Raw genomic sequence first — 24,550 nt, 5'->3', positions numbered from 1 at the left:
CTGGTTTCTATTATCCAGGTAGCTTCCTCAACTGCTCTGCCTAATTCACATGGAAAGTGCCATACTAGGTGTCAGGGTTCCCTCTGAACTCTAGGGCACTGGTCTCCAAAGCGGGGTGTATGCACCTCAGGGGGTGCACAAGACCATCCCTGGGGGTGCGCCGCTGGCATGGCTGCAGCTGCACTCCTGGACCTTTGATTCTTTGCTGGCGGCAGCTCATCTCTCTCCGGCAGCAGCTCTTCTCTCTCTCTCTCTTTTTTTTTTTTTTGTGCTTCCCTAGAGCTGGCCCTGGGGCGCATGATCCAAAAAGTTTGGAGACCACTGCTCTAGGGTACAGATGTGGAGACCCACATGAAAGACCCCCTCAGCTTATTTCTACCAGCTTAGGTTAAAACTTCCCCAAGGCACAAAGTCTTTGTCCTTGGAGGGTATGCTGCCATCACCAAGTGATTTAACAAAGAATCAGGGAAAGGATCACTTGGAGTTCCTATTCCCCCAAAATATCCCCCCAAGCCCTATATCCCCTTTCCTGGGGAGGCTTGAGAATAATATCCTAACCAATTGGTTACAAAGTGATCACAGACCCAACCCCCTGGGTCTTAGGACAATAGAGAAATCAGATAGGTTCTTAAAAGAAGAATTTTATTTTTTTTTAAATGTAAAAATCACCTCTGTAAAATCAGGATGGAAAATAACTTTACAGAGTAACAAAAGATTCACAAACACAGCAGAACTTCCTCTCGGCTTAGTTTCAAAGTTACAAAAAACAGGAATAAACCTCCCTCCAGCAAAGGAAAAATTCAGAAGCAGAACAAAAGATAATCTAACATGCCTTGCCTGGCTTTTACTTACAATTTTTGTAATATGAGAGACTTTTAGGATGGTTTATAGGAGAAGGAGTTTTCTGACCTGATGCTTCCCTGCTTCCCAAGAGAACATACCAAACAAAGCCTCCCCTCCAAGATGTGAAAGTCTCTTCTTTCCCCAGTGGTCCTTTTGGTCAGGTGCCAACCAGGTTATTTGAGCTTCTTAACCCCTTACAGGTAAGGAGGAACTCTAGGCTACCCTTAGCTGTATGGTTATGACATTAGGGTAATGAGAGTAAGTTTTAAACTCTAAAATGTGGAAGTGGGTCCCTGCCTTGGGAACACCTCCTGTCCCATACTGCCATCATTTCTGGTAGATTGTTCGCTGGTAGGGAGAATTGATTTATTTGCTGCTGAGAAAACTGCCAGGACAGGTCTCTGGGCACCAGATCTCCCCGCTTCTTCCAGCACACCCCTGGCTCCTTTGCTGCCCCAGTCACTGCTGAAAGAGGGTCCTATATGCACTGAGGTTAAACTTTCCTAAGCCTTCTTAGCACAGTTGGCAGTGCATCAGTCTCATAATCTGAAGGTCCTGAGTTCAAGCCTCAGAGAGGGCAGTTATTTTTGCTCCCTGCTTCAGATTTTCTGAAGGAAATCAGGGAAAAGAGACTAAAGCTGAGTGGTTTCTAGACACCCTCCCATCCATCTAACGCACACACAGAGACTTTTCTAAGGCTTTAACTTTTCCTTCTCCTTTATGACTCTTTAATGCAGCTGGAAATACTGGTTCCCAGAAGCCCCTTTCCACAGAGCACATGATCGTAGTGCAAAGAGAAAGCTGGGGGCTGCCAGGTTGTTGTGGGCAAGTAGTGAAAGGGATCCACAAAAAATCCACTAGGGCCATTGCCCCCCATGCTCACCCCAAGCAGCTTTGACTCTTGATGCCTGTGATGCTCAGATTCCACCTCCTCAGCATCCTTGACCCCCACTGGAGGCGGGTTCCTGAGACCCCTGTTCATACTCCAGACCCCAGCCGGTGCAGCATCCCTGCCCAGCCACTCACCTTCTGCCCCAGGAGAACCAGCTGGTGGGCTGCATCCACGGGCAAACAGCTTATACCGCTCCCCTCAGAGCAGCAGCCGCAGCTGTTCACAGCTAATCCCCTTCTAAGGCTCGGGGGAAGGAGCTGGGGATCACTGTGTTTGAACACATTTCTCTCTAAAACTGATTTAAATTTAGAGCCCCTTCCCCCATTTCTGCTTTATGCCTCATTCCTGTACAGATGTGAACACAAAGAAACCTTTGGCGACCACTTGCAGCTACTTCCCTGAAGATTTTTTAATTCAATAATTGCTGACTCCTACCCCCATTAAGAACAGTGGATTTTATGCCCAAGCACTTGGCTAAAGGCAAAATGACGGGCTAAGGTTTGTTACCCCCATGGCCAGTGCTGGAATTCACTATATTACCCCAGCCCATCTTTAAAAAAGAGAAGAAGGAGGATCTGGGGAACTACAGGCCAGTCAACTTCACCTCAGTCCCTGGAAAAATCATGGAGCAGGTCCTCAAGGAATCCATTCTGAAGCACTTACATGAGATGAAAGTGATCAGGAACAGTCAGCATGGATTCACCAAGGGCAAGTCATGCCTGACTAATCTAATTGCCTTCTATGACGAGATAACTGGCTCTGTGGATGAGGGGAAAGCAGTGGACGTGTTGTTCCTTGACTTTAGCAAAGCTTTTGACACAGTCTCCCACAGTATTCTTGCCAGCAAGTTAAAGAAGTATGGGCTGGATGAATGCACTATAAGGTGGATAGAAAGTTGGCTAGATTGTCGGGCTCAAGGGGTAGTGATCAATGGCTCCATGTCTAGTTGGCAGCTGGTATCAAGTGGAGTGCCACAAGGGTTGGTTCTGGGGCTGGTTTTGTTCAATATCTTCATTAATGATCGGGAGGATGGTGTGGATTGCACCCTCAGCAAGTTTGCAGATGCCACTAAACTGGGAGGAGAGATAGATACCACTGGAGGACAGGGATAGGATACAGAGGGCCCTAGACAAATTAGAGGATTGGGCCAAAAGAAATCTGATGAGGTGCAACAAGGACAAGTGCAGAGTCCTGCACTTAGGACGGAAGAATCCCATGCACTGCTACAGACTAGGGACCGAACGGCTCGGCAGCAGTTCTGCAGAAAAGGACCTAGGGGTGACAGTGGACGAGAAGCTGGATATGAGTCAGCAGTGTGCCCTTGTTGACAAGAAGGCCAACAGCATTTTGGGGTGTATAAGTAGGGGCATTGCCAGCAGATCGAGGGACGTGATCGTTCCCCTCTATTCGACATTGGTGAGGCCTCATCTGGAGTACTGTGTCCAGTTTTGGGCCCCACACTACAAGAAGGATGTGGAAAAATTGGAGAGAGTCCAGCGAAGGGCAACAAAAATGATTAGGGATCTGGAACACATGACTTATGAGGAGAGGCCGAGGGAACTGGGATTGTTTAGTCTGCGGAAGAGAAGAATGAGGGGGGATTTGATAGCTGCTTTCAACTACCTGAAAGGGGGTTCCAGAGAGGATGGATCTAGACTGTTCTCAGTGGTAGCAAGGAGTAATGGTCTCCAGTTGCAGTGGGGGAGATTTAGGTTGGATATTAGGAAACACTTTTTCACTAGGAGGGTGGGGAAGCACTGGAATGCATTACCTAGGGAGGTGGTGGAATCTCCTTCCCTAGTTTTTAAGGTCAGGTTTGACAAAGCCCTGGCTGAGATGATTTAGTTGGGGATTGGTTCTGCTTTGAGCAGGGGGTTGGACTAGATGACCTCCTGAGGTCCCTTCCAACCCTGATATTCTATGATTCTAGGAGCAGGGAGGAGACAGAGCCAGGAGCCACTGAGGGTGGAAGGGAGTTAGGAGCATGTGGAGGGGGGGTGACGGGAGTTATTGAAGATGCATAGGGATACTGCAGGGGTTGGATAGTGCATTTTCTACATTCCCCAGCTGATTGAAAATAGCTGTAAAATTCCCTGGAAGTGTGTGTGTGTGTGTCTCATTCCACGCTCCCCAAACCAATGGCTAGTCTACTACAGGATAACAACCTGCTACTGCTGCAACTCCAAATGCTTCTGACTCAGCCTCTCATCCAGAATAATCTTTCTGCCCTTCTCTTTCCTCATCCAGACAGCCCCAGACTAGATTGTCTCAGAGACCAAAAAGGGCTGTTTGTCCTGTGACAAACCTACAGCCCTTAGTGGTCTAAGAAACCCAAGAAGAAGAGGAAAACCAGCAGGGTTCAAGGGTGACAGCTCTCTCAAAGGTCTGTGTGACCTGTGCTTGAGGACTGGTTGTTTCCAAGCCCATGTTTAACCATCCCCACTGCATTGTGAACCTGGGTTTACACATGTTTGACGCAGGTCTCACAGTTGTGTGACATGTCCACCACTGGTGGCGATCCCTCGATTTGAGGATGATCTCCAGCATGGATTTACATGTGGGTCCTGAGATGACACAGGAGTCCGAGCCTGGAACCACAGATCTGCCCACAGTAGGTACAGACATTTCCTGGTGGATCAGCTGCCTGCTGGGAGAAAGTTCTTCTTTTTCCTTCCTTTTCTCTCTCTTTTTCGCTTGGAGGGGAAGATGCTTCTCCTCGAAGCAGGCCACTTGCCTGCGGGAGGACGTGGCACCGTTGAGGTCAGTTGGTGGCTTGCTCCTCCCAGCTTGCGCTTAGGTGATCAGATAGCAAGTGTGAAAAATTAGGACAGTGAGTGGGTGGTAATAGGCGCCTCTATGAGACAAAGCCCCAAATATTGGGTCTGTCCCCATAAAATCGGGACATCCAGTCACCCTACTTGGGATGTCCATATCAGTTTTCTTGAGACACCCCTTCAGGGCATGGTAGATGCCTGCGCGTGTTTTCTTTGAATATGGGGCAGCTGATGCACCAGCAGCAACCACACGATCATGACAAGCAGGAGGTCTGGGGCCCAGCGGCAGGGAAAGTCTGAGACGACTGGAGATCCCAACTCGCTGCAGCCTTCACCCGCTTTTACAGCCGTTGTCGATCCAATGATCCTCTTCTGCCTGATCCACCGTTGAGGACTTGGGGGTGGGGGTTGTGTTACATACCCACACTGCACTACGCAGCCATTCTGATTTGAATCTGCCGCTTGACCTGCATCCCCACTGTGCAATGACCGGGACTGGGCTCAGTATCTGACCATCCTCCCTCGCTGTGTCCTAGGACCTGGGTCCTGAGCACCTGCTGACCCAAGTCAGACAGATTTGTGTCTGCACAGACTGGGGACTTGGGCTCAAACCATGCTTAGTGTGCAGAGTAGACCCACTCAAAAAGGCAGGCCAGGCCAGCCCCTACAGTCAGGCCCCTGCAGAGAGGGTTTTATTCCCTAGTTACCTGGGAAACCCATGGTCCCTTTGTGATGTCTAACTGACTGGGGAGCTTTTGCAGCCCAGCTGAACCACCCAGGGAGAAAGGGAGCAGGGAGAGCTGGGGGCTGCCGGCATCTTCTTGGGTTTTTAAAATGTAAGTGACACCTTGACAACGCTTTAGCCATAGATCTGGGCACTCTTCCCTGTGCAGGGAATCTGTGAAGATGGAGATTGGAAAAATGGATGGGGTGTGAATGGACACACACCTGGGCAGGGCACATGGTAAGGGCACATGGCATCTGTATGTGAGACAGGTTGAATGGGAAATGAAATGGCCCTTACTCATCGAAGCCTACACATGTTGAGACGCTGAAAGCAAAACTAGAGTTTGTTACTAGAAGAAATTCAGACCAAGGGGAAGGAGTTAACTATAAAGTAAAGGGTTACATGGAAAACAATGTACATGAAAACAATGCCTGGGAAGGGGAAGAAATCTGCTAACTTCTTCCTGTGAATTCAATTGTCTTTTCTTCCTTTTCACCTTTACAACAAAGACACCCAAGATGGAGGTGTGAAACCTTTCCCTTAGAGAATGACATTCAGTCACTTTCTTTTGCTTCTTCCCAGGTAGGAGACATGTATTTGTTTCAAAATGGTCTTTGCTGATGGACACTTTCATTGTTTTCTTTCCATCTATCTAGCCCTGCAGTTGGCCTTGCTAGCTGGTTAATAGCTAGTTGGCAGCTAGGACCTTCCTTACTTCTATTAATTAAAGGGCAAAAAACTTGGCTAATGCCTACTGAAGATTGCCTGGCGAGATGTTATTTCTTTTAGAACCTCAATGTCAGCAAAATTCAAACTTCTGAAAACCAGGAAATGCAGTTAAGGTTGTCCACATAACCTTAACTCTGCCTTTTTCCAGCAATGTCCTGATATGCCTTGTTAACAAATATTCATTTATTTTACCAGCACCACATTTGCTGAACTGTACAGGCTCTTTGCCACCATTAACAACCCTTCAAATAAAACCCCCAACATCAGCTGGGCCTGACCAGGAACAGACAACTAGATCAGGCCACAGGCTGGGCCTAGCCATGACAGAGACTGCAGAGCAAGCCACCCCACCTGCCACTGCAGAGAGACTGACCCCTCCTTACTCATCAACACTACCCCACCCAATTCCCAAAAACCTGGGAGAGGGAGCTCATTTTCCCTTGTGCTTCCCTTCCAGAGCTCCTCCAGTTACAGGCTCCCTTTGGCTGCTCCTCTGTGAGAACCAAAGAGTTCATTTAGATGGCAATTCAAGGTCGACTCGCTGATCTCCACCCTGATTTTCAGCAGTTCTGGCCCACTTTGCTTATTGAAAAAAATGACTCCAGATTCCCCTTTATACATTTTATTAAAATGAAAAAAAAAGCAAGAACACACATCAATAAGACTAAACTACTGTACACATGACTAAACTAACTATGGGGGCGAATGCACTGTTAGCATGTGAAGGTCAAAATCAGTAAATCAATGCGTTAACAATTCTATTGCATTGGACTCATGTTATCAATGAAGTCAAATGATCAGATTAATACAACGGGTCATCAACCCTTATAAATCCTAAAACAGGAAGCCAAGGAGGCAGCTGTCCAGTTACTGGAAACCTCAGAGAACTTTGGGGGGGGAGGGATAGCTCAGTGGCTTGAGCATTGGCCTGCTAAACCCAGGGTTGTGAGCTCAATCCTTGAGGGGGCCATTGAGGGATCTGGGGGCAAAAATTGGGGATTGGTCCTGCTTTGAGCAGGGGGTTGGACTAGATGACCTCCTGAGGTCCCTTCCAACCCTGGTATTCTATGCTTCATCCACACTGAGCTTGTTAAATATTTCAGGACAGAAACCAAAGGATTGTTCATGTTTAAACTACAACCTCAAAGCCAATTAAAGCTTCCTCCTTTGACTGAACTGGTGCGTGGTTAATCCTTCTCTTTCCACCCCCAACACAGACACAGCCCTTCTTGAGGCTTTCATGAGCAGTCTAACAGTTCTCGCTACCGCTGACAGAAGGGCTGATGAGAAGGGGTTGGAAATCTCCAGCTCCTTCAGTCTCTGGACTTGTGTGGTAAGAGCTGCAGCTGTAGTCAAGGAACCAAGCAATGGGGTAGCTGGCCCAGCACTCCCCACTAATGGGTTTTATTAGGTAGAGAATACAGGCACACCCTGTCATTGATGTTGCGAGCTCCTTCCTGGGGGGGACCAGTCTCTCTTAGACACCCTGGTGACCTGAAAGGCAAAGGACTTCAGCCTTTCCCTTGGAGTCTGTGGATGATGATCCCAGTTTATCCCAATTCATGGTGTCTCCCCTGAGATCTTCCAGGTAAATCAGGTATGAACTATGCCTTGACTACAGACAACATGCCCAGCAGTTGCATGTCTGAGTGAGCGACTCGAGATTGTCGAAATAACAGGCTCGGTTGAAATGATTTAATCGAAGATTGTTAATCAGAGATTAGTACAGCACTATACAGAGTACAGACAATACCACCCTTTGTTCTCAGACTAAGAGCTGGATCGGTGTCTCTCCTGCATCTGCCCACTTTCCATCCCCACAGCGAAGTTCCCACATCGGTATCATTGTATAGGGTTTCAGACAAAGGAAACCTAGGTGCCAAGAATATTCTCCCAGAAACATATGTTCTGGTGTCATTGCTCTACATTCTCAGTTTACCCGACTCATGGGAGAAGGCATGATGATTTACTGCTGAAAGGACTAACAATTCTTCAAGTTAATATCTCTCAGTGGGTCTGTCTTACCCCACAATCATTCTTCCATGTTGATTTCCCCAACAGAAAACACCTGCTGTAACAATAATCTCTCATTAGTGTCCCTAATCTATATATGACTATGTTAGCACTTTAAATATATGTTAAGGAGATGGTGTCCAAAAATATCAAGAGATTTACAGACATGAAGGCACCCTAGAGTTATTAAACGCAGCATAATTTAATGTTGAAAGGGGGTTCCAAAGAGGATGGATCTAGACTGTTCTCAGTGGTAGCTGATGACAGAACGAGGAGTAATGGTCTCAAGTTGCAGTGGGGGAGGTTTAGGTTGGATATTAGGAAACGCTTTTTCACTAGGAGGGTGGTGAAACACTGGAATGCGTTATCTGGGAGGGGTGGAATCTCCTTCCTTAGATATTTTTAAGGTCAGGCTTGACAAAGCCCTGGCTGGGATGATTTAGTTGGGGATTGGTCCTGCTTTGAGCAGGGGGGTGGACTAGATGACCTCCTGAGGTCCCTTCCAACCCTGATAGTCCATGATTCTATGATAATGAATAAATTCCTGAATAGGGTTGCACATTGGTCAAGAGCTGTGTTCTGGGCCTTAGAATTCAGACACACTCTTCATTGAAGATAAAGATTCTAAAGCATTGTTATTATCTATATCTATGAACCAAATCTATAGAAAGAAAGAACTTAAGGCATTATTTTCACTAACATGTACTAACACCAGGGAATGAGGCAGACTTTGGGCTACCAACAGTTTAACTCAGCAGTTTTCCTAAAATAGCTGTTCTTGCAAACCATATTCATTGTGGATGTGTGAAACCCAAAGATATATTCAGCAACAACAAAAAGGAAAGAAAGTAAAAGAAAAACAATGTGTGTTTTGAGTTGATTCCACAGCCTGGCCTGAGGATTAAATACCCTTCCTCTAAGAGCTACCCTCCTCCAAAGGAAAAGGAATCATAGAATATCAGGGTTGGAAGGGACCTCAGAAGGTCATCTAGTTCAACCCCCTGTTCAAAGCAGGACCAATCCCCAATTTTTGCCCCAGATCCCTAAATGGCCCCCTCAAGGACTGAACTCACAACCCTGAGTTTAGCAGGCGAATGCTCAAACCACTGAGCTATCCTTCCCCCCTCTGAATCTCAGCACCAAAAATAAAATGGGCTCCAGGAATTTTTAAAAGAGAAAATACCCACTGTGTGTTATTAATAAGTGGGTGTATCTCATGACACATCTCACGTCTTTCCTTTGCAAACAAGAAGGTGGCAATTCCATGATCCTTAAAATCTAACGAGGGAAAAGGTCACACACATTGTTTTCCTCTTTACAGACATTTACTTTAGCACTTATCCAAATGAATTCCATCTGAAAAACAAATAATTAAATTCTCTATGGAGTTTGTACTCTCAGATCCATTACTTCTCCCATTCCAAGCTTTGGAGTAAGGTTTGATGTCAGAACTCCTCTGTCCAAAGGGGATAAATTATCCAAAATAAACTTTTTAGCATTAACCACCATTGCCTATATTAGTAACAAAAAGGAAAAAAACAACAACATATAATTCAGTTTTCCAGTATAATTCAGGCTATCACATCATTAGTTGGGGATTGGTCCTGCTTTGAGCAGGGGGTTGGACTTGATGATCTCCTGAGGTCCCTTCCAACCCTAATCTTCTATGATTCTATGATATGTGTTAGTTTCCTTTGAAATCCCAGTTGAGACCAAGTGAGCCTTACAGTTTACCCCAATATAGATTCATTCCACTTCTGATAGTTCATTTATCTCTGGGTCTTCTGCCATAAATGTTGGTAGAAAGGGTCTCCTAGGAGGGCAGGTTTGCAATTACAGCCTGTACTTTTTTTCACACTTTGTAATCTTCCAAAATAGCAGGAGGTGGAGGAGAAGAGGTCAAAATGGATAAGACATAGGAGCAAAATTAAGAGACAAAAGCATAGAATCAGGACACAAGATTTGTAAATGTTGCAGTCTGAATTCTGTGCCTGACCCATTCATTCCTTCATTGGTTATCATCCCTTCCACAGCACAAAAGTCCTTGTTGTCCGACCAGGCAGCCAGACTGGGATCCATGGGGAAGGAACGTCCTCTGAAGGCATCAACCATTTCTCACTTTGCCTCATGGAACTTTGGATCTCAATGGTAGAGGACAATTGTTCCCAATCTAACCCTGGCGTCCTTTGGGGCTGTAATCAGTGCCACTGTACTGGGCAGTTTTCAGAGTAGCAGCCGTGGTGTTCCAAAAACAGTTTGACCTGGGTCATAGTGCACCCCAGCTTCTTCTCTGTGGTGAAAATGAACAAGTGCGTGCCTGTTATTTCTACCTGAGTTCTTGCAAATCCTTTGCCTTGGTCAGGGTAAATTTACACTTCTCCGTGGTAGAATCCTTTACCAGACCACCCAAAATCTGGGTAATTGTAGTGAAGAATGGCCTCTCAAACATGCCCAGTTTATTTCTTCAAGATGGTGTCATTGATCTAATTTAGGAACCAGATTACAGCCCTGTATCCGAGTCTCACTGAGTTACCAGAGATGGGGTTTCTATGAGAAAAAAGTTATTTTTCTGCGGCTGTCTCACATTCAAAACTGATTTCATTTTATACACAATTGCAGCAACTAGAAAGGGTGAGTTCAGCAAAGCACCACTTCTCTTTCCTCCACATCTGCGTAGTTCGGGACAACATTTCCTAATTCACAAGGTTAGCCAGGCGAGATCTTCAGGAGTAACCTCCTGTAGGGCCTGGGACACAACCAGTTTGAGAACCAAATACAAGGGGATTTTGCACCCTTCCATACCTCTTACTTTGGAATTCTCTCCTTGGATCGTCTGAGACATATTGACCTAAACAATTGAACCCCAGTGTGATCATCTGAACTTGCTTCAGTTAGTTGCACAGTTTGGGGTCTGCTGTAGACCACGATTTCAGAGCAGAGATTTAAACAAACTACTATGGCTTTGTTAGCATGTCCAATAACTTGGCATATTTTCTCCTGTTGACTGAACTGCACTTGGACTTTCTCCGGATCATCATGGCAGGGTGGGAAAATAGCAAAAGAAAAAGAAAAAAATGGAATCTATTTTACCATTTGGTTCAAATTCCCCAGGAAATATGTTACATTCTGTCAAACAAAACTAATGTCCATTTATGTAACGAAATGGCCTTCAGGAGAGAGAGAAAAACCCACCTCTCACCGAGGGGTAAGAACCTTTTTTGTTTCACAGAATGTTAAATTCCAGAGCAGGATACACCTGATGACTCAGAATCAGGACAACAGATTCTCCCATCATCTTCTCCTCTCATCCTTTGAAACCTGCTTCACTCCATGCTGTCTCACAGTTACTGAGTCATGTGATTTAGGAAAGTTTTAGCATCATCATAATGTGAAAAAACAGCCAGCCTTCCCATCCAAAAACAATCCCAACTCAGAAGGGGAAAGACAAGAAGTGGCTTTGCCTATAGATGAAAAATGGGGTTTAAACAAAGAATGATCACCGAAGGCGGATTTCTTTCCGGCTCTGGGTAGAGCGCAATTTGGACTGCTGCAGGAGAGAGCACTTGAGGAGCAAAAGTGCCAAACGCTCCACACATCATGCCTCCGAAAGGAAACCCAAGTCAGCAAATTCGCTTAAAGATGGAGGCAGAGAGACACGGCTCCCGCTTCCATGCACAGTGTCTGCCGTTATCGAAGAGACACAACAACCCCCCAGTGCTTTTCATAAGAGCACAAGGTCTTTTTGCCTCCAGGTTGCAAGGCCAGTGGGCAAGTTGCCCCTCGTGGAGCCAGGAGTCCCCAGACCTGCTGGGTAAAAAAACAAGCCACCAGAAAGTGGTCCATAGTCTCAAGTGGCGCCATAGCCTGACACAGCGCCCCTGGGCAGCCTTTGCTTTGCACGTACCAGCCATGCACATTTGCAAATACTTTAAAGCTCCTGTCAGTAAGTTCTGGGGACAGTTGCTCACCTTCAGAGGAAGCTCCCTAAAATCAGCCTGTTTCACCCAGTGGTACATTGACCTTCATTCGGACCAAGCCAAAGGGGGACCTCACTGTGGCTGATGCTGCTGTGAGGGCAGCCACTGTTGTGGCTGAAGCCATCCCGCAAGCAGCTTCCACCTAGCCACCCACTGAAAATGCTGTAGGACGTAAGGTGGGAGTGGATGAACACGAAAAGGCGGGGCCTTCCTAATCTCCTCCCCCTTTCACCACCATCAGCCATCCCATACCCGGTGCTGCACCCAGTGGGCTCAAAAAAAAAATGCTGTCACTCTTGCAGCCCTCCTCTTCGGCCCTGACTGACAGGGAGGAGTATTAAGCCTCCCTCCCTTAGGCCTGCCCTTCAGCATTCCTGGGGAACACCAATGCCGCCCAAGTGACTTTTGAGCCAGTAGGTCAACCAATAGGGATGTTTGCAGCCCAGCTTCAGGACTCAGAGGAAATGGAGCTCGTATCCCTAGCTTCAGGGCTCCAGGTATAGCCAGCCTTCTGGATCAAACGTCCCCTCTTGCACTCAAGTCACAACAGCTGGCGGGCAAAAGACAGGCTCCCATGTCGTTTGAGAGAGCAAGATGAAGCTTTGGAAATCCTCGTAGGGCTAGCTGGCAAACAAAGGACCCCAAGGTCCCACTTAGACATAAACTTGGATCGCAGGGTTTAAAGCCCTGAGTGCTGGCCCTTACACTATGGGACCAGCAGGAGACCCCTCAAACTTTGTCGACTTCTGGCAGTGAGGACTCTGTGGGGACAATTTTTTCTGGCAGGCAGGACCCTGTGGGAACATGACTCTCTGGCCAGCCCTGCATTTGCTTAACAAGTCAGCACACAGTGCTTTGCTGCAGGCCCAGAGGCCTTTCTTCCTCCTGACTGCAAGGGCAGTAGGCATGTGAGGAAGTTGCCCCTTCAGTCCCAGACTGTAAAGGGCCCTTCCTAGGAAAGGCCAAGTCCTGAAAAGGAAAAAAGTAAAGTCAAGGAGGGCCCTCAAAAGTTCTTGGGGGATATCACAGGGGAAAATTGTCCCTCTACCTGACCAGGGACTTGATCCCTGGACCCCCAGATTACAAGTCCCCTAGCTACCACCTGAGCTGGAACAAGGACTGTACCAGGGAAAAGATTAGGCCCAGACTAGAAATACATCTAGTCTGTGAAAGACGCTTATTGGAAGATCTCGGAGGGTGAGTTTTTACCTGTATTGAGTTTCCTACTATATTAGGCTTAGAGTTGCGTGTTTTTGTTTTGTTTTCCTTGGTAGCTTACTTTGTTCTGTCTCTTATTACTTGCAACCACTTAAATCCTACTTTTTGTATTTAATAAAATCACGTTTTACTTATTAATTAACCCAGAGCAAGTGATTAATTCCTGGGGGAGCAAACAATGTGCAACGGGGGGAGGGATAGCTCAGTGGTTTGAGCTTTGGCCTGCTAAACCCAGGGTTGTGAGTTCAATCCTTGAGGGGGCCATTTACAGGTATGGGGCAAAAATTGGGGATTTGTCCTGCTTTGAGCAGGGGGTTGGACTAGATGACCTCCTGAGGTCCCTTCCAACCCTGATAGCCTATGATATCTCTATATCAGTGTTATAGAGGGCGAACAATTTAGGAGTTTAACCTGTCTAAGTTTTATACAATGTAAAACAGATTTATTTGGGGTTTGGACCCCATTGGGAACTGAGTAGCTGGGTGTTGGAGACAGGAACACTTCTTAAGCTGGTTTCAGTTCAGCTTGCAGCTTTTGGGAGAGGTGGTTCAGACCTGGGCCTGTGTTTGTAGCAGGCTAGCGTGTCTGGCTCAACAAGGCAGGGCACTGAAGTCCCAAGCTGGCAGGGAAAAAGGGGCTCAGAGTTAATCCTGTCACATCAGGTGGCAGTCCCAAGGGGGGCTCTGTGACCCAACCTGTCACAGGACCGTTGATTTGAACGAGTATGGCCATTTTTACGTCCTTATGCTCCTTTCACATAGGTACCTGGGATTCTGCCTCACAATGTGTCCCTGAGCTCTCAGCCAGTCTTGTGCTCAGCCAAACAGGCAAGCACTCTGGGCTCCTGAAGCCTCTGCCACCCACCTAGTGCCCTGGATGCTGCTCCTTTCTATAGAATGTGAAGGGAGAGGAGGCGGTGCAGGAGCCTTCTGGGGACACCGATCTGAAGCTTTGGGGGAGAGAGATTGTCTGAGACATCAGAGCGCTGTAAACCATGCAGCCACCCCCTAAATCAGGGGCCTGTTCGAGCCCTGAGTGTGGGCTACCGGGATCCCTCCCCCAGAGCAGGGTGCCCAGAGATTACAGCCTGAAAACAGGCATGTGAAACTAACTCCTGCTCTCCCTGACAGGGCCTCCCCTAGACCAAATGGCACCCCAGGCAAAAAGTCTGTTCGCTGCCCCCCTCCCCCCATATGGTAAACCATTGAATACCGTATTTTTTATTGCATGTGTAGCTCATTTTATGATTTTCATGCACAATTTGGTTGCATGATTTTGTCTATCACAGAAGATGATAAATATGCAGGCTCGGATCTGTACATCTGGTTTTATTCATCCCATATATGAGCAAATAAAAAAAAATCATTTCTTTTAAGCATATAGATTTTTTTTAATTTTAACAGTAACTGAAATGTGCAAACATCTAGAAATTGAACGGCCACCAGCACAGGGTGGACCAGTCTTAACTAGAGTTACAGTGAGAAACAATGTTAGACTGTTAACCCGAGTCCTTTAGTTCAAAGGTCGCTTTCTCGCCTTTGTCCTCATGAACTGAAGCTCAGCATTAGAGAGATCGAAACACTGGCCAATGGCATTTTCAAGTGATAAAATAGCAAGCGATGTCGGTCTCTCGTTGGCCATCATCGATTAAAGATATGGTTTAATGAGCCTGAGCGTCAAGGCGAGGGTGGATCTGTCCACTTCCTTCCGCTACGCTAGTGGGCCCCAAGTCCTTGGCAGCCAGTAGGTGAAGCTGGGACAACATGGTGGGGTTGAAAGACTCTTGCTGCCGGGGTCTAGCTGCCCAACTTCCTCCCTGTGCCGTTGGGCCCCAGTCGCCTTCAGCCACCAGGTAACCCAGGAACTAAGGCAGGAATGGGGTGAAGAAGCAAGTCAACCTGAGTAAGGCAGACAAAAATTCATCTTGCCTTTGTGGGCCACTCGCAATGATGTTGTTTTTTGTGTGGCATGGCTGACAAAAACATCCCGGACAGAGAAGCAGCAGGCCAAAAAGATGCCCTCCAGGTGACAAAGTACCTCAGTCAGGCGAGCGTTAGACTGAAGATCTAGAGGTAATTGGTTCAATCCCAGGTTTTGGCCTTCTCTTTGGTCCCTTTGTGTGCAGGAGTGGGCTGTTTTCTGGAAGTGCAGCAGTGCTTTGCCCACCATGGGTCCCTCATTTTGGGTTCCCCAGCAGGAAAAGACAGCGTGGGCTTGTGCACCAAATTGGCCCACCTGAGCTTTCTTTCTTCTCTTGCTCTTTCTCAGCAAGGGGAAGAAAAAGAAGCTCTCCTTCAAGCTGAAGTCACAAGAGCAACGTAAGGATGACTTCCTGAGTGCTGGCTCCAGTCCTTTGCTCTACCAGCTGACCTATCGAAGGGCTGCCACCACTTTCTCCAAATTCACCCATTTTTCTGTCCGAGGGCAGGCACCAGTGAAGTGGGTGGAATTTGAAGGGAGGGGCAGAGCACTCTGACAGAGTTTCTGTAGTGTAGCGGTTATCATATTTGCCTAACACACAAAAGGCACCCTGTTCGAAACTGGGCAGAAACATGGGGGCTTATTTTTCCTAGCTGTCCAACAAGACACTTGTCTTCTGCCACTGGCCTGTCCCTGGGATAACCCCAAACCTTGCAGGACAGAGGGTGGTGAAATGAGTTGAAAAACCATCCCACATCAGCTGGGGAAAGCTAGAGGATCTAGGCCAGTCACCTTTTGGAGCCTTGTGGCTTGGCCTCCTCTGCCCTTGGAGGCTGGCCTCCTTTGCATGACTTGCCAAAGGAGAAAGGGAGGCAGGAATGGGGCAAAAGAAGAAAGTCTTGCTGAGGAAGGCAGGGCAGAAGCTAAGCTCCTCAGTGAGGGTAAGTGGGGTTAGTAGAGTGCCACCGTTCATTCTGCCAAAGCCTGGGGAGGTGGAGTTGGCTGCTGGGAGGTAGAATCCTGTTCCTGCCTCTTGGCTTCCCAGAGATGGCTACTTGCAGCCCAGGAGAAGAAGGATGGTTCTGGGTGAAAGGAAGATAAGCCAAGCTGCGTCCGAGTGGGCTCCTTTCTGGCTATGATGGTGTGCTGTGGTGGGCTTGGGAGTTGCCTGCGAGCCGTGGGTGGACTTGTTCCAGTGAGAACAGCTGCTTCTTTCTGGCTGACCTGGGGGCGCCAGTCACAGCTTTCGAGGGGACAGGTGCTGGCTTGAGTGAATGGGATATAGGAAACCCCAGCCTGCCCCTCCGGGTCAAGTCCGCTGTTTGTCTCCTGCATTGTGACATCCAGATTTACATCTTCCTAACGTGAGCTGCAGCACGTGTATTAAGGCTTCCTGGTTGGCCCAGTCGTTTCCAAAGTAGCTCAGCTGAGAGTGCATGAGATGGATGATCTGAAGGTTTCTGGCTCGATGCCAGGCTTTAGCACACCCCTCACCCTGGGCGTGTAGTGCTGGGCTTTTTTCTGGCTGTGCAGCTGTGCCTTGAACTCACGAGTTCCCCTAATTTCAGCGGCAACACTTGCAGAGGGCGCTATGTGGGGTCATGAGCCCTCCCTGGGTTAGCATCCCTGCTACATCATGCGGTGCGGCCAGGCTCCCTCCCTGCACAGCAGCTGCTGGAGGGGGAAGTGGAGGGGGGCTGCCTTTGCTGCTTCCCCTCCCTGCATTGTTCACACCTGGGAGCGGCTGTTGATCATTAGGGGGTGGGGCTGAACCTTGAAATTGTGCCCCCCCACCTCTTTCGGCAGACACCAGTCGTCTGTGCCTGGTTTCCAGCTCCTCAGCCAGAGGAACAAGTGGTATCACTTTCTTTCTCATGAAGGGGAGGGGAAAAAATCTCTTTTTCAAACCCGAGTCCTGCCGTTGACCGTGTGACTTTCTGAGTTCCTGCTACAGTGGAGGATTTAGAGTTTGTGGGGCCCTGTGCGCAGCTTCATTTTTTGGGGGCCCCCCTCAGGACCCACTCAAGAAAAAGAACATTCTTTCTTCTCTCCCCCTGTTTTTCATTATTTTTGTTCCTCCTCCTCCTATATTATAAGAAATGAGAAGTAAATGAACATAAAGTGAGGTACCTTGATTGGGGCAAGGGGTTGGGGTGCAGGAGGGGTGCCGGGACATGCCGGCCACTTCTGGGAGCAGCGCGGCAAGATGGGAGGGAGGCAGAGTGGGCAGGGAGCTACCTTAGCGCTGCTGGCATGTTTCTGCACACCCATTTGAGGGATGGGAGCAGTGGGTCTCTGTGACAGCTTGGTGTTAGGGGGCTTATTCCTTCACCCACTTACTTCCCTGGTCCTTCTCGCATGAACAGAGAGCAACAATACCCAGTTTCCCCACCCCCATTCCCTGTTCCCCCACCCACCCACTTACTTCCTGATTGACTGCAGACTATATACTAAAACTTGAGTTCTGCTTAGCTATACCTTAACCAATCATTTTCCTGAAATTTAACTAACCAATCCTAACATATTGTAACATGATTATTTAACCAATTATATCCCACCACCTTAATTAGTTTACACCCAGCAAAATTAATTATACAGCCGACAGAAACAATCACAGAACTAGACAGAGATGATACAGACAAACAATAGGGAAATGGGGGACTACAATGATAGAACAACACAGAAATGAGGATTTCACATCCCAGCTATTTTGGGTCCCACACTACAAGAAGGATGTGGAAAAATTGGAGAGAGTCCAGCAGAGGGCAATAAAAATGATTAAGGGACTGGAACACATGACGTATGAGGAGAGGCTGAGGGAACTGGGGATGTTTAGTCTGCGGAAGAGAAGAATGAGTGGGGATTTGCTAGCTGCTTTTAACTACCTGAAAGGTGGATCCAAAGAGGATGGATCTAGACTGTTCTCAGTGGTAGCAGATAACAGAACAAGGAGTCATGGTCTCAAGTTGCAGTGGGGGAGATTTAGGTTGGATATTAGGAAAAACTTTTTCACTAGGAGGGTGGTGAAACACTGGAATGTGTTACCTAGGGAGGTGGTGGAATCTCCTTCCTTAGAAGTTTTTAAGGTCAGGCTTGACAAAGACCTGGCTGGGATGATTTAATTGGGGATCAGTCCTGCTTTGAGCAGGGGGTTGAACTAGATGACCTCCTGAGGTCCCTTCCAACCCTGATATTCTGTGATTCTATGATAAGTGAGTTCTTGCCAGACAGGATGCTATCAAACCAAGTTTCCTTTTAAATCTTCTAGGCACTTCCCTTTCTCTGGAGGCGATAGGCATTATCAGAACAGGATTGTATTCCTAACAGCTCAATAGCACCTTATTTCAATGTGACTAGTTTGGAATGTGAGGAGGTGACCGGTCGCTTCCCAGCTTATGGCTGCCTCTGTTGCTTAGCCCTAAGAACAGGGCCTCAGACTGTCACCGTAAGAGAAGGCCCTTACATCGGCAGACAGTGATTTTGATTCTTTCTTTTATACCTCTATAACTAGCCAAGTGATAAGAATACACCTAAATTCTTAGAGTCTAGGCCTTTACAGACAGGCCTGAATATCTATATCCTAACAGCTACTATGCATGGTGAGATCAATGTCGAACTCCTCTTGCTTTTGTAGTTTAAGGAATAACTCCACTGCCACTCCTGACGTTACTGACATAAACTATGACCATATAGATCATTGCAACCATTATATGTTTCCACCAAATCTTGTACAAAGGAGGTCCAGTAAGGTGGCTGTGGAAAGGTTATGATTATGATTATGCTATCTGTATATCTGTATCATTTTTGTAGTTGAAGGTATGAATATTGGCTATGTACTTGTATCTCAATGTGGTTTAATTCTCAGTAGCCTCAGTGAAGCATTTAGTCAGCTTCTTGAGAAAGGACTGTTCTCAGTAAGTGCCCAACCAAGAAATATTTAACTGACAATGAACTTTGGGAGATGCCAATCCACATCTGAGCTTTCCAGGGAATTGTCAAACTAACATGTAAACAATGGCGTCAGCCTCTAAAGAACTGAGTCATGCAAGGATATGTGACTTGCCGATGTGACTCCAAACTCCATCTTGCTACTGTAATTTACCCAGTAAGAACAAAGGGGTGTCTTTCCACATGGCAGGGGATATAAAAGGCCCTGAAAACCCCTCCATTTTGTCTTCAGTCCTGCTTCTTACTTCTGGAGGAAGCTTGCTGCAAACTGAAGCTTTGAACCAAGGACTGAAAGACCCCTCCCAGCTGGGGATGTTCCCCAGAGACTTGATTTGAACCTGCCGTTTATTCCATCACAGCTACAAGCCTGAACCAAGAACTTTGCCATTACTGTATGTCATTGATTCCATGTAACCAATTCTAGCTCTCATCTGTATCTTTTTCCTTTTATGAATAAACCTTTAGATTTTAGATTTTAAAGGATTGGCAACAGTGTGATTTGTGGGTAATATCTGATTTGTATATTGACCTGGGTCTGGGGCTTGGTCCTTTCGGATCGAGAGAACCTTTTTTCTTTTACTGGGGTATTGGTTTTCATAACCATTCGTTGCCATAACAAGTGGCATTGGTGGAGATACTGGGAAACTGGAGTGTCTAATACTAATTGGTGGAGATACTGGGAAACTGGAGTGCTTGTGTGACTTGTGGTTAGCCCGTGGGGTGAGACCAAAGTCCTCTCTGTCTGCCTGGTTTCGTGTGCCTTCGAAGTGGAGAAACCCTAGCCTGGGGCTGTAACTGCCCTGCTTTGAGCAATCTGTCCTGAGCTGATACTCTCAGAAGTGTCTCACCAAAGGCAGCATCGTTACAACGTATTAGTAAGAAAAAGGAGCATATTGGTCAACGGCGCGGGATCCATTCCTGCTGCCCGAAGAGGCAGAGCGCGCAGTACACCAACCATTGAAAGATGGCGCCAAATGCGGACGGAAGCACAGGGATTGCAGGGATGCGAAGCAAGGCATCACGGGGCATTGGGACAGGTCCCGGGATGCCCCGTGACCCCCTCCACCTTCCCACAACTCTTAGCGGCAGAAGAGGAAGAGATGCTCAGTGGGACAGCTGCCCAGAGTGCACCGCTCCGAATACCGCAGCAAGTGCCGCAAGTGTGAACACACTATTGTGCAGGCAGATGACAGTGTGAACACACAACAGCGGTTTCCCTTCAGCGCTCTCTGAGCAGCACTGTGACTCCTGGTGCTGTAACTCTGCCAGTGTAGACAGAGCCTCAGAGAGACAGGCTGCCAGGATCCCAGGACTGATCCCCTCTGGGGAATGAAGCACAACGTCGACAGGCTATGCAGCCTTCACTCGTCTCCTGCACCTGTAAACCCTGCTAGCCCAACGTGCTGGACCATCTACGCCAGCACCTGGTTCCTCAACTGCAGGTACAGTTCCTGCTCCAGGGGAATCCAAAGGCCGAGAGGTGCAGAGATCCAACCCCTTATAACCTTAGAAAGGTTTTGTTTCGTTTTCTATTTTTTGTCTGTCTCTTTTTATGAACTTGGAGACCTCTCAGCCTTCTATTAGATTGGGGTGTAACCGTGCGGCTCAGTGGAGGTGAGTGTGTGAACACCTCTGAAATCTACACAGGGAAGATGTTAGGAAGAATCGTTCCCCAAATCTTAATAGCCTGAAAACTCTGCCCTATGAAATGACTGAATGCATGCTCCTCACCTATGGAAGCATTGCAAGGAGTTGGGCTGTCAGATATATATTGTTCAGTGAGAGCTGTTTGAATGAACTTCTTTTACTAATGTCTCTATAAGGTCTGTATGTGTTTTGGGGTGAGAGGGCGATGAGAAGTATTAGCTGCACAAGAGTGAAATCTAAGAAGAAAACTGTAATTAGCTTTGAGGTTGTAGGCTAAATGTAAGCAATAATTTGGTTTCGGTGTTGAAATATTAGCTGGCTAGATCTGGGTTGCACTGCCTGGGTAAAAGTCTCTCGTTGGGGTTTTGACATCACTAAATATGCACCTGCCTTCTTGGGTTGCTCTTTTAGGATCTGTAAGGGTTGATTTTCTGCTGTATTAATCTGATGGTTTGGCTACATTGATGACTTGATTCCAATGCAATATCCTTGTTAACTCATTGATTTACTGATTTGACCTGAACTTTATAGCTGAGTGGTGTTTATAGTCATTTAGCCTTAGTGATGTGTGCCCTTGGATTTATTTTTTCATGTTAATAAAACATGTATCTGAGTCATTTCTTTCAATAAGCAACAGGGGCTGGAACTTTTATTTGTATATTTTGCTTTAATTCAATCTCCATTTTCTGCATTTCGTTACTGTTCTAAGTTAAGGAACGTGCAGCAATGCAAACGGACACAAACCTGTTGCTGCCCCATTCTGTGCCCATCCAGCAGGAGTAAAGAACAAACACCTCCTGGAGCAGGGATTGTAACACTGGACTGTAAATACAGACGCCTGTTCCCAAGGTTTGCTGTCTTTCTCAAATCATGGCATGAGGGTGACACCTACAGCTGCTTGTAATCATGCCTGGCAGGAAGGAGACCCCTATGTGTATTCCCTTGGGAGGCAGGGGGATCTGAGAGACCCTGGACATGGGGGATATTTACCCAGAGCTCAGGAGCAGTCTACTCCGGGGTGATGCAGTAGAAAAGAGCTGGGTGCTGCTTTCCCCTCTTATTTCTCCATATCGCCTTTCAGTCTCTCCGCTTTCCCTTTCTTCCCCCTCCCCCCCACCCTCTGGCAGGGAGACTTGGTCACTTCCCTGCTCCCAGGGGTGCTCACTCTCCCATAGCTGGGTTGGCCCCTGCGAGTGCTAATAGGAGTGAGCACCTGGGTGCGGGTCACTCCCTGCAGCGGCTCTGGGACACACAGAGGGAGGAGGAGGAGCAGAGATGGGGCCAGTTCCCACCTCAGAAAGTCCCTGGCCCGGTGAGTGCGGCAGCTGCAGCCCGGGTTGGGCTTGAAGTGGGTTGGACTGAAAAACTTGTGGATCTAAAGGCAGAGGAGGCCTGGGATTACTTCAAGTCAAAGCTGCAGAAGCTATCGGAAGCCTGCATCCGAAGAAAGGGGAAAAAATTCATAGGCAGGAGTTGTAGACCAAGCTGGATGAGCAAGCAAGCACCTCAGAGAGGTGATTAAGAAAAAGCAGAAAGCCTACAGGGAGTGGAAGAAGGGAGGGATCAGCAAGGAAAGCTACCTTATTGAGGTCAGAACATGTAGGGATAAAGTGAGAAAGGCTGAAAGTCAAATAGAATTGGACCTTGCAAAGGGAATTAAAACCAATAGTAAAAGATTCTATAGCCATATAAATAAGAAGAAAACAAAGAAAGAAGAAGTGGGACCACTAAACACTGAGGATGGAGTGGAAGTTAAGGATAATCTAGACATGGCCCAATATCTAAACAAACACTTTGCCTCAGTCTTTAATGAGGTTAATGAGGAGCTTAGGGATAATGGTAGGATGACAAATGGGAATGAGGATATGGAGGTAGATATTACCACATCTGAGGTAAAAGCCAAACTCAAACAGCTTAGTTGGACTAAATCAGGGGGCCCAGATATTCTTCATCCAAGAATATTAAAGGAATTGGCACATGAAATTGCAAGCCCATTAGCAAGAATTTTTAATGAATGAATCTGAAAACTCAGGGGTTGTACCGTATGACTGGTGAATTGCTAACATAGTTCCTATTTTTAAGAAAGGTAAAAAAAGTGATCCGGGTAACTACAGGCCTGTTAGTTTGACATCTGTAGTATGCAAGGTCTTGGAAAAAAAATTGAAGGAGAAAGTAGTTAAGGACATTGAGGTCAATGGTAATTGGGACAAAATACAACATGGTTTAACAAAAGGTAGATCGTGCCAAACCAACCTGATCTCCTTTGAGAAGGTAACAGATTTTTTAGACAAAGGGAACGCTGTGGATATAATTTACCTTGATTTCAGTAAGGCGTTTGATACAGTTCCACATGGAGAATTATTAAATTGGAAAAGATGGGGGATCAATATGAAAATTGAAGGGTGGATAAGGAACTGGTTAAAGGGGAGACTACAGCGGGGCACACTGAAAGGTGAACTGTCAGGCTGGAGAGAGGTTACTAGTGGAGTTCTTCAAGGATCGGTTTTGGGACCAATCTTATTTAATCTTTTTATTACTGACCTTGGCACAAAAAGGGGTAATGTGCTAATAAAGTTTGCGGATGATACAAAGCTGGGAGGTATTGCCAATACAGAGAGGGACCGGGATATCCTACAGGAGGATCTGGATGACCTTGTAAACTGGAGTAATAGTAATAGGATGAAATTTAATAGTGAAAAGTGCAAGGTCATGCATTTAGGGATTAATAACTAGAATTTCTATTATAAACTGGGGATGCATCACTTGGAAGTAACGGAGGAGGAGAAGGACCTTGGAGTATTGGTTGATCATAGGATGACTATGAGCCGTCAATGTGATATGGCTGTGAAAAAAGCTAATGCGGTCTTGGGATGCATCAGGCTAGGTATTTCCAGTAGTGATAAGGAGGTTTTAGTACCGTTATACAAGGCACTGGTGAGACCTCACCTGGAATACTGTGTGCCGTTCTGGTCTCCCATGGTTAAGAAGGATAAATTCAAACTGGAACAAATACAAAGAAGGGCTACTAGGATGATCTGAGGAATGGAAAACTTGTCTTATGAAAGGAGACTCAAAGAGCTTGGCTTGTTCAGCCTAAACAAAAGAAGGCTGAGGGGAGATATGATTGCTATCTATAAATATATTAGAGGGATAAATACCATGGAGGGAGAAGAATTATTTAAGCTCAGTACCAATGTGGACACAAGAACAAATGGATATAAACTGGCCATCAGGAAGTTTAGACTTGAAATTAGGCAGAGGTTTCTAACCATCAGAGGAGTGAAGTTCTGGAACAGCCTTCCAAGGGAAGCAGGGGGGGCAAAAGACATATCTGGCTTCAAGACTAAGCTTGATACGTTTATGGAGGAGATGATATGATGGGATAGCCTAATTTTGGCAATTAATTGATCTTCGACTATTAGCGGTAGATATAACCAATGGCCTGTGATGGGATGTTAGATGGGGTGGGATCTGAGTTACTACAGAGAATTCTTTCCTGGGTATCTGGCTGGTGAGTCTTGCCCACATGCTCAGGGTTTAGCTGATCGCCATATTTGAGGTCGGGAAGGAATTTTCCTCCAGGGCAGACTGGCAGAGGCCTTGGGGGGTTTTCGCCTTCTTCTGCAGCGTGGGGCACAGGTCACTTTCTGAAGGATTCTCTGCACCTTGAAGTCTTTAAACCATGATTTGAGGACTTCAATAGCTCAGACATAAGTTAGGGGTTTGTTACAGGAGTGGGTGGGTGAGATTCTGTGACCTGTGTTGTGCAGGAGGTCAGACTAGATGATCATAATGGTCCCTTCTGACCTTAAAGTCTATGATTCTATGAAGGAACCAAGAAGGGGCCAGAGCAGCAGGGAGC

The sequence above is a fragment of the Lepidochelys olivacea genome (assembly GCF_965140295.1).
Source record: "Lepidochelys olivacea isolate rLepOli2 genome assembly, chromosome: 4".
Taxonomy (NCBI): Eukaryota; Metazoa; Chordata; order Testudines; family Cheloniidae; genus Lepidochelys; species Lepidochelys olivacea.
This window is presented reverse-complemented; position numbering follows the sequence as displayed.